Here is a 13,506-nt window from a genome sequence, read left to right on the forward strand (position 1 = left end):
CATTAAAAAACACCGGCCTTATCCTTTAACTGTTTTTAACAGTGCTTTGTGAATGTTACTTGAATGTTACTTGAATGAATTCAATTAACAGTGCTGTGCTGTACCTTATCCTTGCCTTAAAGCTTGAAATAACTCACTGCCCATCCAGCTCATCCTCAACGGCCTTGGAGGATTTATGTTTTGTGTTAAGTAAGGCTGAAGCTACTCATGTTATCTCACTCCATCAATAGCAAATACATTAACAATATCTAGTCGCTGCAAGCACACTATTAATTTACCACGACCTGTCCCTACAGGGGCAGAATGATTGTTGGAGGCAACGAGGTGGATCTGCTTACCCCTCCCTGGGACACGGTGTCGCTGCTGGGGGATCAATGTCCGTTGAGCGCAGAGGAAGAGGGGCAGGCAGGCAGCCAAGCAGCCGGCTGGAGGAGGAAGCCCTCCACCTCCAGCTCGAGTGACGCTGTCACCTAAGAGGTCCCAGCAGGCTCCGCAGAGACAGAGAGGGATGTGCCGCCTGATGCTGGAGCCATGTCCTTTCACACAGAAACATGGGCCATCGCCCCTCAAAGGTTGAAGAGGACAGAGGTAATAGATATTGCGGGCTCCGGTTCATGACAGGAAAAACCCAGACCGCCATTGACAGTTAATTGTCAGTCAGACATTGAGACATTTATCACTTGGAGAAAGCAGCAGTGGCTCTCGCTTATGCCGCGTTGGATCGGCTCAAGTTGACAGCGCATCTCTCGGCGCACACTTAGAGATATCAACATAGGAAAACAAGCTTTCACTGACTAAGTAAGAACATTCAGTATAGGTATTAACGGCTCTTGGCAAGTCAAAGAAGGCTCTTCAGCGTATTGCATTGCTCAGCTTGACAGTTTGAGTTAATGCTTTATGCTCAAAACCATCATTATACCACAATGACTGTTTAATGTATTTAATCCAAAGTAGACAGACTGTTTAGAGATGATTTTGTGACTGATTTCAGATCTCTATATGAGTCTTTAAAACTGTTCTACTGCATGAATTTGAAAAACATATTTTCAAAGTTGCTGAAAAAGGGGAAAATTGGATGCTTCTCCTCATGGAGCGTAATTCAAATCTTTTTGTACGAGCAGTAATCCTAGACTCCAAGTAGCCAAGGGTAACTTCCCGGCCCTTCAACCCATAATTCTCTCCTTTGACCTCTCCGATTCAAAAGAGGCTGGTGCAAGTTATCCACCCCGCTGCTGTATAAATAAGAGACTGCATCTTGGGAGTTGATAGCCCCCAGAGAAAAGTTCCTGCATCAGCGAGTTCCCCGCGACTGTTGGCCTCAGCGGGGGTTAAAGGTCAATAATAGAGCAGTCGCAAGCAGAACACGTAACGCTGGGGGTTTATGGCGCCGCCTGGATCGGAATTCACTTCGGGGAGGTGTGTGAATACGGGATGGATGGTTTGTGAGCGGATGATATAGATACTTTTGAAGATACCAGGTTTTACACAAATTCAAATTCTTCGCAGACAGTAATTCCTGTGGGCGGTCGGCCGACAAGAACGTTGAAACAAAACTTCCCATCGCATAGTTTGACATTGAAATATCAGACACGCAGAAAATCGAGTCTTTGATCTGTTTCATCATGAAGGATCGCTGGGTCATATAAAAATCATGGCTCAAAGGACGTGCTATGCGTGTTATGCAAGAGCACATTATGAATCAAAGGAGGGATACTGAAGCCGCGTTGATAGGAGCAATCCAACTGAATGTAATTTTACGGTAATACATTCTGATTCTTTCATCTTTTCTCATTTAGCTGTGTTACACTAAAACCGGCCGCCTTCTGGCGCAATCACACATTTCTCTGAAAAAGTCACAATTCCTTGCCTGAGAGGCTCCCAGCTGCCAGCATGCAAATACTCTTGCGAGGCCCCACTTGATGTGCCTTTGTCTTCTCGGTTGCTCCGAGGGAATTGAAATTCCTCGTGTGAAATGATATTTGAAGTGATTAAAGGGAGTCATTCAGCGGAGTTGACAGTTCTAATGGAGAGCAGCAGCCGCTCGTCCGGCCCTAATAGCCAGACGGGCCTGCTGACAGCTGCTGCAGGAGCTCAGGAAAGCTGTGATGAACTATAGTGCGAGAAAGCGCCAGGCGGGAGACATGTTCTACCATCTCACTTAAAAGGCCACTGTTTGTTTTGTTGCAGGGAGATAGAGACAGAATAATTAAAGCACCGTGGCATAGTCTAAAGAATACTGAACACTCTCCAGAAATCCTCTAAATGATCTTGGTATTGACTATTGTCCGACACAAACCCTTAGAGACTTAGGAGAAATTTTGACTTGACTTATGAATAACCGGTAAAGAGTGAAGCACGGTCTTGCTTCCTACAATTTAGGAACACATCAAAAAAAAAAAAATTGTTTGAAAAAGTTTTTATCCTCTACAAAAGTAGAAAAGGTTATCCGTGCTTTTATCTCCTCTCGTTTAGACTGCCGCAACTCCCTCTGTTCCCGCTTCAGTCAGAAATCACTCTCACATCTCCGGCTTGTTCTGAACACAGCAGAGAGGATTTTAACTGATGTCAAACTAAGAGACCATATATCCCCGATTTTAGCACCTCTCCACTGGCTGGCAGTTAGATATAGAATTGATTTGAAGGTTTTACTGATCATGTGTAATGCTCAGCTAGGTCCGGCCCATAGCCACATTACAGACCTTTTAATTCCCTGTGAGCCAGAGCTCAGACTTCATATTTTTCCTCAAGCCTGGTCTCCCAGAATTCCGTGAAATCATCAAAATGCATGTTAAAATATGTGCTCCGTGCACGAAAAGGGAGAGAAATACATTTTTCCACCACGAAAGGATGTGGAGGAGACATGACTAGAAACTGGTAGTAGTAATACATTTACCTTCAACTCCAACAACTTGGGTTCAATTCCCAACTCATGCCAAGAAGTTTTCTACTAAAGTTTTGCTTTTTAGCTAAAGTTGTCTTTATTTAACCATGACCAAAAGTTTACTCTAACCTTAAACTTGCAACAAGCAATATCAGACCTTATTGCTGTTTTCACCCCTTTTCTAAAGCTTGTTGTCAAATTCCACTCATGAACGAAGCTCCTCTCGGCCATTCAGTAGCTTTTCAATTTTTAAAACTAGCTTGTTTGCTCCCTTGCTCTTTAAAAGCAGCCCTCTCCCCCTCCCATTTCTGAAAAAAAATCTTGTAATGGTGGAATTGATAAAGCGAGCGAGTACACTTGTTAAACTAGTAAACTTGCCACCTACCTCTTCACTTGTAAATGTGGGACGTAACCTTCAGCGGGAGAAAAATCTGGAAAAGTGAGGTATGGTTAGCTTAGCTGTTAGCCTTTATGCACGGTTTGTCCTTAGTAGGCCTCCATAGTGCAGTGGGTTTCCTGTGCTTTATTTACAGATGTGTTGCGGTTTCTGTTACCCTCTAGTAGACGGAAAATTGCTTATTGCAGCTTTAACCAAACTGACTAAGCTGCCTAACCTTAACCAAAGTTGTTTACTTGCCGAATCATAACCGTTAGCTAACCTTTTCACATGGACAAACAGGTGGAAATGTTGCAATTGTCACATAAACCTTTCTTGGTGGAGGGAGTTCATGCTCATTTCACATAATTTGATGAGACTGTGCTGTTTCCTCAGTCTAGACTCAAGACCAAAGGTGATTTTACCATCAGAGCCTCTGGAGTGGGGAATGACCCGCCTGAGGAACATTCCCTATCATCTTTTAAATCACGTCTTTAAACACACTTTTATAGACCTGCTTTGATGTCGCCGTTTTTGATCTTGTTCGTTTTTAATCTTGTCGTTTTGATCTCATTTTATTTTATTTATATATTGATTCTTCCTTTAAACCCATTTTCTCTTTAATATGTTTTTATCTCCATCATATATTTTACTATTCTCGTTTTTATGCCTTCCTGTAAAGCACTTTGGAAACTTTGCCGTTATATAAGCACTACAGTAACTAAGGCCATGATTATGATTGGTTATTATTTAGTGTGTTACATGAAATGTATCATACCCCTAAATTCTATATCACAGCAAAATTGCCGGTGTTAATTTAACTCTTGAGTGTAAAAAATCAAAAATGTGTTTCGATCAGTCTAGACCCATCAGGGTTAATTTAACACTTTATATAGTTTTGAACAGCTGCCCCCCCAAAAAAAGCAGGGTCATCCCTATGTTCCCTCAGCCCTATGTTCCCTCATGAATCCCCCCCCCCCCCCAATTAGGCCCTATGTTCCCTCAGCCCCATGTCCCCTCAGCATCAGAGGGTTAGGGGGCAAAAGGGGCGAAAACATTACCTCATTGGTGGAGGTTCTGATCTGAGGGAACATAGGGCTGAGGGAACATAGGGCTGAGGGAACATAGACACGCTCCCCCTAAAGCCATATCAGCACTTGTCAAGTCAAAATAATTACCACTGAAACATCAATACATATTAACACATGCAAAACATGCAAAGAGGTTAACAAAAGTGACCTTTTCCCATGTAATTTACAGGTGCGGGTTATGTGTTTTTTTTTCAAAGGCGGTACAGGGAATGAGATTCCTGGCTTCCAGTCGCTGACAGACTGCTGCATCCAAAACGTCAAGCAATCTGCCGTTTCCCCGGGGCTTCGGCGCTTGTTTCGAACATTCCCAATTTAAAAAGATAATTATAATTTCTCAGAATCTCCACCTTTTGTAGCTGCCACTCAACGCTGCTCCCTATAAGCCACAGTCGTTCCTGTGCTGGAATGGATGTTTCCCAGTACCAGCCGACTCAGAATCAGACACTGGTGCTTGTTGGGAGAAAGTCAGAACCAATTACCTTTTTTTTTTTCCCAACCCTTCCATCTTTCCTTTGTTCTTAACAAGGGCTAATGGAGGATTGCTGTCCAGATTACTGTAAAACGTATGAGGTTTTTATTTCCTCCACTCCTGCACTAGTCTGGCTTTCATTCATTTACTTAATTTAGGGATTGGCTTTTACCTCACACCAGATACAGAAGGACTGTATGTTCTTGGTTGTACTTGTATTCTTACTTTAGGCAGACTTTACAGATGAAAGCTCCTTTCTGCCATCTGCCATTGCCCCTGGATATGAAACGCGATCGCTCCCCGAGAAAAAGGCAGGGAATCGCACAAAAGAGAGCCTTCTGCACGCTGTGTGATATTCCTCCCCATTAACAATGCTTGGGGGTATTTTATTTCCAATGGTAATTCCGTCAATTGTTCTCCTTTCTTATGACTTTCTAGGACAGGAAGACTGTTTGTTTGATCTCCTGCTCCGTGATCACCCCCCCTTTGTTTGACACTGTACCTCCTGAGGCCAGATGTATCACACTTGGCCTCGCCGTGCACTGCACACACACAAAGAGAAAACTGCACATGCACATACGTTCATTCAGATTTATAAGCGCTTGCTGACACCAAACAAATGATGCTTACACCATCAGTATGCATGTCAGAAATCACCCAGCATTGTAGAATGGTGCACACCTGAATGAGAACGAAGCCCACGCCCAGTCAGCTCTCACAATTAGCGGTGAGGTTGATGTATTACTCCCTGTTCACCACACATTTCATTTCTCAATTAGCTCATTCACTCACAATGAGAAAACAGTGGAAGAAAATAACACTGAAGCTAAGGGAGTGTGACTTTGCAGGCTGTTGAGTTAATTACTATTATCTGGCTGAAGATGTCTCAGTATACGAGGATATGATCTCTCTGTATATTAAATATCACTCCACTTACATGTACTGTAGCTGATGTGTTATGGTTTGTAACAGGCCAGGCATCGACTTAACCAATTTTTTTTTACTCCATTTCATTTCTTACCAATTAATCTCTATTTTGCATTTTAAGAAGGAGACATCAAACATTACAAGATGTAGGTCAGCCCATGGCGCTTACAGTGTGCTATATACTGCACACTGTATTTCCAGTGCTAACTGAAGAGATTCATTCCAAAGTAAGATTTCCACCAGTTGGAAAATCTAAGTGACGCCAGATCTTGAAATGATTGGAAGCATAAAACTTCAACAAATGATGGTACTTTTTAATGGCCATTATTTAACTTTGGACTAACTGAGCTACTACTACTAACTGAAGAGTTTCATTCCAAAATAAGATTTCCACCAGTTGGATGAAGTGACACCAGATCTTAAAATGATTGGAAGCACAAATAATGGTACTTTTTAATGGGCATTATGTAACTTTAGTCGTCGGTGGACAAAAATGGAAACAGTTTCTCAGACTTCTTCAGCGATACTTTAAGGCTGCTGAAGCGTGAATGCCGAGTAATGATTTTTTCCCTCCCAAAAAAATGAATATATAGCATCATTACCCTTTTTTTAGGCATTTGCAGTAACAGACAGACTTACAATGAGTGAACAGCTTAGCTTCTGATGGACATATTGACTGTTCCGGAGATCGAACCATGTGACCTTCCTGTCACTTTTCTGTTACAGGATGAACTCTCAAACCATTCAGCTGCCCTGCCACTCAGGAAAGCTTAATATTACACTCTATATTCTGTCAGTTTTGAGTATTTTTACCACACAGTGAAACCCTACATTTTTGCATTGATATTTTGTATATAACATTTGCTTTTTCCACCCACACCCATATAAATCCCCGTCTTTGCAAATTCCTCTTCTAAATTGAAACTTCACATGGAAAGAAGTGGACATATCTCTGATTGTTTATACATCTGGCCCCCCGGACAAGAAAAAAGCGGCCGAGTTTCCTTGGTTATCCGCGGCTGACGAGGTGCCACAGACACTGCATGAAGGGAGATGGAGGATTTGGCTCGCTCCGGTCCTCTTCATCCCCACAGATCAGTTGTCTAGACTGGACAGGTAAATCCTCTCCTCAGCCCTTCTCCTCCCGCTGCTTTCAGCACCATCTTTGATCTGCCATCACAGAGCCTAATGGCTCACACAGGAAATTACACATTCCCGCCACTATGAAGGCCCGGCAATTCGGCTTCCTTTCTCCCCTCGCCCCGTCCATCTTCCTTTCCCCCTTATGCTCTGACAAGTGCTACTTTACACCACTCCTGCCTTTACACAAACAGTCAGATGTGACAATCAAAGCAAATGCGCTCTTTGGACACATTGGTTTTCACATGTCAACGATTTGTTCTTCTGTTTTGTGATGTGACAGTTTGTTTTCACATGTAGTGACCTGCCATTACATGAGACTATGTTTGTTTAACGTGGGGAAAGTTGATTTCACATGCAAAAAAACAACATGAGGCCAAAAAGCTCAAGTGCTTTGAATTCACATGTGTATTTTTACATGTGAAAACACACATGTAAGGGGGATTTCAGTATTTTAATATGCTTTTCCAGTGCTCTAGGGCAGTTCATCCTCTAATCTAAGATGGCACATGCATGCAATGCTCCATTAACAGTTGACTGGATAAAATATAAAGGATGACTGTGAGAGCAAGCATGTTGGATTTCTGGCCATATGGGTAGGTTTTCCACAATCTGTAGCTGTTAACTGTTAAGATAAAATAAAGCTCACTTAAAGTGCTAATCTGCGACGTCCTCGTTCTTTTTATTTTGCCTCCATCTTTGCTGCTCAGCGCTCATTGCTGTGGTGTTTCTGCCCTGCGCTTCACCTGTCAATCAAATAGTGTGGGCGGAGCTTGGATTTTCCGTTGATGTAGTTGAGTTTGAGTTTCTGAAGGAACAGCAGATGCAAAAGCTTTCATGCACTGGATATGGATTGAATCACTGTTGTATTATATCAGTGAGCGATGGGGAGTAGCAAACAGACATTTTTTTCGATGAAAATGTCATGGATTACTACTTAAAGTGAAATCCTCAAATAAATACTCCATGAGTCCACAGTCAGTCTGTCAATAGAGCAGTTTCAGACACATCGTGCACACTGATGCCTGTGCCACATATTGAATTGCATTGCGCTTTAATGATGCTCTGATATCATATAAACAAGCCATCCGATTCCACTTCACCAAAAAGAAAGCAAAGGGCATGACAATTTAACCGTCCAGCAAACAATCTACTGAAGGCACGTATGGAAAAAAAACTAACAAGACATTAAATCTAAATGAGGTAATAACTGAGCTGGTAGCCCGTGTTCAAATATGTATGAAAATGAAAATAAATATGCAGGAATGCTGGCGCGTTACAGATGGAGATTCGTCTGAACTAGGGCTTCGTTAAAAAAAAAAAAGAAAAAAAAAAAAAGGGCAGAGCTGACTTGGAAAGCAGCGTTCGGAGAGTATTGGAGAATACCCCTGGGCTGTGTGGTGGTGGGTGATGCTATCATAGTATCATTGCACTTGCGCTTAATTGCTGTGGCTAATGATGACGGGAAATGAAATCACCCACTAAAGACCAAGTTTCCCGCAGAATAATTGCTGTTGTTGACCTTGTGCCTTTTCTCTGATATGCAAGTGCATGACAATCCCTCTCTGTACACAACCGGCAGCTTGCTCACTATACATCACAGGCTGTTCCAGGCTCTGGGGCTGGTCTACTGAGCTGGTATTGGTTAAGGACAAAGGGAAAGATGCAAACTGAGTGCGTGCATTTGTTTTAGATTTCAAGGTGTAGGATTTGTTTGATAAAAGTCATTTTTACACCATGCTTTACCTCATTATCTTAGTTTAGATGGTTTAGAGGAGTAAAAAGATTAAATTTGTGGTGCTTCATTGCCATCCTTTTTCCATGCAATACAGTTTCCATATTTAGACTTTTTTTTTTCAGTATTTTCTATATAATTGCCATTTTTTGAAATGAAACAATCAAACAGACTTTCTTATAAAAAAAAAAAAAATCTACCAGTACCAGTTTATTTTAGGATACATCGCAAACAAGAATAATAATATGCGGGAACATCTTGAAAAAGTTTATTGAGGCTGAGTCAGAAATGAGGGGGGGGGGAAGGGAGAGGTGCATGAAAATAAAAATAACTGCTTGGGTCCCTTTTATCCTGAGGTGAAACAACACCCATTCTAGGAAGTGACTGCTGGAGAATTTCCATAATGAGTGTGAAGCACTTGGGAATGACACCCAGTCGAAAGTTCATGAGTCTTGTCTGTAAAATCCTGCAAGTCTTGTGCTGTGTAAACAGCTAATAGGTTAATTTGAGGTATATGTGTGCGTATGTATGTGTTTGTTGTGTACAGTATGTACATATATGCATACAAGCACACACACACATACATATACACCTATATAGATGTGAAAACAGCAAATAAAACTGACCTACACTGTCAGTTGGAAGTCAGCTAGTATAGAATAGTATAGAAAAGTTTTGTTCTCCGTGGATTTACTGGTAAAATACAATATTACATTTACAGTTCTGCCTCAGAATCAACTAACTACACAGCAATACATATTGTGGCATAAAAATCAATCATTAAGCAGTACAACAATGACCCAAACCGGTGTTAACTACAAACACGTCTCATTAGAACGCTGTTTAGAGCGTACAAGTCAAATCCTGACAGCGCCCTTTACACCGAAGAAGCTTTGGCTCCAACCTCAGGTGTTTGTTAGCGGGCTGGGCTTGATGTTTTGTGTGTGTGTGTGTGTGTGTGTGTGTGTGTGTGTGTGTGTGTGTGTGTGTGTGTCTCTGTGTGAGTGTGTGCGCGAGGAGAGAAGGTCGACCTTGGGAGCACTGCTGGGCGCCATTGATTTGTTTACCTGTGCGCTGCTGACAGTTTCTCATTAGGTTTCTTTTGCACAACACTTCCAGGAGAGGAGACCGGAGTCTGCACTTCACAGCCAGAGGATGTGTAATCAATGTACCTGATAGACTGGTGCTGGCAATATAATTCTGTTGAATGGCTGTTTAGTGGATGTGAGCGCTCCATTTAGTGGCCACAATAAAGCCCCCTTTTTGTGACTGAAGCGGCATTGTGGTGCTGTATGGAAGAAGAAGAAAAAAAAAAGCATCTCGAGCAAAAAAAAAAAAAAGGGGGGGGGGGGGGGTTGAAATTACACAGAGAGACAATTAGACAATGAGAGAAACAGCGAGAGATTTTGTGTTTTATTCCACAGTCATATGACAGTCATCGGGGCGGAAAGTGCAATTTCGCATCATCAAGGCTTTTTTTTGGGGTATTCTTTCCTTCAGATAGCTCGCGTGCATTTCGCAGAACCTTTTAAGCGCAAGGGGGGGAAAAAGAGGGCAAGATAAAGGAAAAAAACATCACAGCGACATAAAAAAACGATTTTCTTTAATGCCTATGTGGAGTCTCTACCCTTCAGATCCCATTCTGTTCTTACTTTGCAAGTGACCCCATTAAAACCATTTACGCTTATTACCTCTAATTCGTATGGTTTTGAATGGGAACCCAGGACCTTTGGATCACTGTAATGATGCTTTTACTAAACAAGGCTGCACTGGGAGCCCTGGGGCTGCAGAGAAGTTAAATGAACAGAACAATTTCCAGCAAGGCTTTTTTTTTTTTGGACAATTAGCCTACTAATCAGACACACACATCAGAAAAAATATGAAATCACTCCAATGAAATAGATGATGAAGACCCACTCTATCACCCTCTCTCGTCTGACTTACAGCCTTTCATTTCCCACATTCCCTCTCTTCCACATTTGAAAAAACAAACGCTTCATCCCTCTGTTGGAGCCCTTATTTTCCTCATGTGAGCAGATGTCTGATAAAAGAGTGCGGCACGGTCACAAGGAGGCAGTATTGTCACTCTCCTCGCGACCAACCGTCACAGAACCTATACTACTCATGTGTCAGGTGTTCAGAGAGCTCCCGGTTTTGCCATTGTAACCCGGCCCGTTTCACAGAGACAAAAACCAAAGCAAAAAAAACAAATCGAAACAAAACGGAAGCCTGCCCCCCCCGGGAAAAAAAAAAAATCACAGTGTGCACGTTCCTCTCGTGAGACAAAATCAACTCCCGGACACGTCGAGGACTAATTACTCCTCAGGTGACAGGACCTCCCGTGACACCTCCCCTCCCCTCCTCTTTTTGCTCCCAATGGGATTGCGTGAAGATTGAGAGCTGACAAGACGAGACGTTTTGAAATCAGCCAGGATTTACATCAGAGTCAAGAGCGAGGGGAGTCGATTAAACTCCTGCCTCTTGTTAGGAGAGGGTAGAAGGGGGGGGGGGGGGGGGGGGGGATGTTGACTTTGGATGTTGAATTACCAAACGGTGCAGCAGCCATAACAGTATGGGTGTGCCTATTAGGCCTCGGGGTGCAAGCTGTCTTTAGACCTAGGTGTAGTCAACATCATATTTAGTGGCTGTGGGGACAGTTAGGAGAGACTGGGGGCAGCTATTCTCTAATGATCAAAATGTCACTTTGTCAGCGTAATAGCGCGCGCCGTTCTTCATCCTTTACACCCACCTGACAGAGCATCCCTCATAGCTTTGTTTACACCGGGCCCCGCGGCCCCTGTGGTTGGCCCCGTGACTTATATCAAAATGTTGGCTCACAAAACTTGATTATTTTCATTGCGGCTGATGTATTGCGATCACTTAGCGAGCTCGCCGCGACGGAGCCCGAGACGTATAGGCCCCCATCTTTGACTCGGGGACGACAATGCGAGGCTTTGTTTATGAAGACGGGAGCGCAACAGATGGCAAGCATATCTATAAATAAGTCGCTCTTCTGAATGGGAGATTAGTGCATTTGAGCCGGGTTTTTAATGGTCTCTCAGAGAGATTAAATAGTAAGCCGCTTCATAATGCGTTTCTCTTTGCAGTGAATCACTCATAAAACAGGCGTCTGGAAAGAATCAGTGGGAAAAAATCTCCAACATACTTAAGACAGGAAGTTATATTTAATAAGTGGAATGCAAATATAACACGTCTCTTGTGTATGCCGGCAAAAAAAAAAGAACTCATGAATGTTATTCCTTTTTGGCATAAAAACCGCCGCGCTGCCAGGCGAGTCAGTTGAAAAGGTTATAATGAATGCATTTTTATAAACTATTAAGTGAAGAAAGTGCTACATTCATCTTCCCTCTTGCATTTGGATCACTGTGAGACCTTTCGGGTGATAATGAAGACCTCACCAAACCAAAGGAGTGTATTCTCAACCATTTATTCTCCATCCACGATATAAATATATATCTAAAACTATCATTTAACGCCCGGAGGAGTTATTCCAGCACACAAATCAAGCCATAAAAGTAACCAATAGAACACTCCAAAGTTCACGGAGGATAGAATGTTGATAAATATACATAAACCCATCTTGGTTTTAGCCTCTAGGTCACATTTTCTCCAAGTTATTGAAATAGAATGAGAAAAAAAAAAAAAAAAAATGAACCATCTCAATTATATAACCAGTGCTGATCAGCCTACAGATAGCCGCCCACCTGGGGCTACCTCAGCATCCTCCGCAAATATCGACAGAATTCTTATCTTTTGCCCACATTTTCTAACAAATATGGTGGCTCGGCTTCATACATAACAAATCCTGTTTTTTCCCGGACCGTTAAACACCTTAAATTCTTCACAGGGACACTTTGCATTCACTGTATGTTTTCCAGGAACTACAGTTACTCATGATGCCTGATAAAGCAGATTTGTGGCTGTATCTTTAGCTGTCTGCTGCCTGGAATGAAATTGTATTTATGACTTTTTTAAGACACTATTGTCACTGACTTGCCACACAGCTGTTGTTATAGGACAGGAGACACGCAAAGTTTTGCTCCAGTGATGACCAAAAGCTTATTATGAATGCAAATGTTTCCTAAAGAACGTGTTCCTGTTTGATTAATTCATAGACACTCCCAGGAGAAAAGCATGCTTGACCTACGAGAAGGTGAATGGATTTTCCTCTGAACTATTGACAGGTTGTCCTAACAAGTAAAAGGAACCTGAGGAGTCGCACGGCGCTAATCAATCGCTTAAATGAGTAAAGAGGACACTTTTCGGAGCCTCTTGAGATGTTCCTGCCTCTGCGCTCACTCTCCGCTGAACTGTACACCTCGATGTGCGTCACCCAAACAGGGATTCGGAAGGATAAGCCTGTTTAATATATGCGTCTAACTTCGGTACGGAAGTCATTCGTATGCTGAACTCGCCCCCACATGTTGAAACCGGGGGGGAAAAAAAGAAGGGTTTAAGAAAAGCAACTAATTCACCTCGAAGAAAGTGCTCTACGCCTCCCCATTAGCCTCTACAGATCCAGATGGGGTCAAGTCATGACAGGCCGTGGTATTTTCACATGGAGTCAGTCTGACCTCTGAATAGGCAATTTCAGCAAATTTTCAGAGGCCGTTTCTAAGCGTGCACCTTCTTCATGTCAATATCAAGTCAGTCTCAGGCTGTGCAGAGACGACTTATCGAGAACACTTGTACTTCTAATCGAATTACATGTGAAACAACCCTGAAAAAATCCATATAAAAGTATACGACCGAACAGAAAATCACTGTTATATTCCTAGAGGCACTTATAGTGTGTCTGCAGTACTCATCAGTGAGTTTATAGTGACCTTATCATACAGTAATGGCATTTTCAATCTCCTGTGGTAC

Source organism: Centroberyx affinis, unplaced genomic scaffold (genome assembly GCF_046629955.1).
Source record: "Centroberyx affinis isolate AG114_WGS23_722 - 3 ecotype Tasmania unplaced genomic scaffold, CSIRO-AGI_Caff_v1 ptg004612l_1, whole genome shotgun sequence".
NCBI lineage: Eukaryota > Metazoa > Chordata > Actinopteri > Beryciformes > Berycidae > Centroberyx > Centroberyx affinis.